Source organism: Heterocephalus glaber, unplaced genomic scaffold (genome assembly GCF_053883595.1).
Source record: "Heterocephalus glaber isolate CG9 unplaced genomic scaffold, H.glaber_assembly_v1.0 deba00001523, whole genome shotgun sequence".
NCBI lineage: Eukaryota > Metazoa > Chordata > Mammalia > Rodentia > Bathyergidae > Heterocephalus > Heterocephalus glaber.
This window is the reverse complement of record NW_028258327.1, coordinates 11,449,655-11,451,622: the sequence shown is the minus strand read 5'-3', so window position 1 is coordinate 11,451,622 and position 1,968 is coordinate 11,449,655.

Here is a 1,968-nt window from a genome sequence, read left to right as displayed (position 1 = left end):
TGAACATAGGGACTTGAGTGGCTGGCAACAAAATCATTACCTTATTGATCTTCTGATGACCAGGGCCCTGATTTTATAGGCTATTTGAGAAAATTGAAAAGGATTCATACAACATCTGCTGATGACAAAAGAAAGCTGAGGATCTACAAAAAATATACCATTACTTCTCCAGATCCAAGTAAAAGACGAATAAGTGAATGTATTTGCAAATTGTCTAGGCATATAGACAATTGAAACTTGGAGATATATATATATTTATATATTTATAAAATATATTTATATATATATAAAATCTATCCTCTTTTGAAAGAACAGAGTGGTAATAAACAACTTAATCATTATAATTTTTTTCTTTTTTTTGGTACCAGGGATTGAACTCAAGACCTTGTGCTTGCGAGGCAGGCACTGGAACCACTGAGCTAAATCCCCAGCCTTCATTATAATTTCAAACAAATAATACATACTAATATTCTATTGTTCTGTTGCAGTGTGCAACCGTGGTGGCACAGAGCATGAAAGACTATTCAGAGTCAAGATTCAGTCAGATCACCAAAAAGCCCAAAGGGGCTGTTCCTCCACATAGGAAAGCTCTAGGGAAGCAGTAGCAAGCTGTGGTCATTTATTTGTAATGAAAGGACATGAGAACAATGATACAGAAGAAAACCATTTGCAACATTTGTACAGGAGTTTTGGTCATGGAACAGGGAAAGAGTAGGATAGTTAGCTGCATGACACATGCCAACTCAGTGTAGTTAAGCAATATTATCAGGGCAGAGGGAATATATTGGCAAAGCAAACATCTCTTAGAATAGCGTGCTTTTAATTCTGCTGACTGTTGTCCTGCACATCTGTTCTAAACTTTAACCATATATTCCAGAAGTCTTGGACTGTTGTTATACAGAAGGTCCCTTCCTCTTTGCACTCACTTCATTCCCTCCTTTGTCCAGAGTCTTCTCACAATTCTTCCTTTTTGTTTTATAACTCAGATTGAGCAGAGGAGGAAAGTACATGGTAGAGGACTATTGGGCTTGGTGTAGGAAGGTTATCATGGCTTCTGCATGGAGGGTCCATTGGAACAGGATACAGAGCATTATTAAGGCTGTAAGAAAGAGCAGAAAAACATTATTCTAATAACTGTAAGAATCCAAATGTGAAGGTGGAGGCCAGAGAATCAGTTTTTAGAACCAGTAGGCAATAACTTCAAGATGTTCCAAGACTCCATTTGAAGTTTATGAAGTTGGGCTTGAATTTGGCCCTGTAGATTAGTCACATCTCCATGCAGATTTGTATGAAATCCACCATGGAAAAGGTGTTGATTCTCCTCTCAAATACAGAATGATTGAAAGTAATAGGAGTAATACACATTGAGTGATGACCAGCATCACAAGTAAACCATCTTCATGTCCATAGGGTCTGTTGGTGTCCACTGAGCCAGTTGAAAGCTGCCTCAAGATCATTAAGTCTTTGTAGAATTTCTTTATCATATTGGTTTGAGTTGATAATTCTGAAGTAATATTTTGGAAATAGCCATTCATAGTTTGAGCAGTTTGGATAGAGTGAGTTAAAGCAAATGCTACAGCCACCAAAATAGTGAGCAATGTACTAACAATGACAATAATTGCAATAAAATTGCCTAAAAAGCACCATTGTCTAATATGTTCAGGTGTTGAAGTAATTTGTTCAGCATTGCCAGGAAGAGGTTTTTTGGAGTGAAAAGAATACCAGTGTTTTGCAGTGTTTGTTCAGCTTGAGTGATGAGTTGTTCCCAGGTAGGTCTCAATAATCACGTTGTAGAGGGCAGCAGATTCATTCTCCTCCTCTTGTTGCCCATTTCCAGAGGAGGTTCAAGTGCCATCTCTTGCAGCTCAGGAATGAGGTTGCTTCTCAATTGATGCCACATGATACAAACAGCCTTATAGGAACCTAAAGAGGGCCTGTGGGTGATAAAATAGATGCATCTCCTGCCCC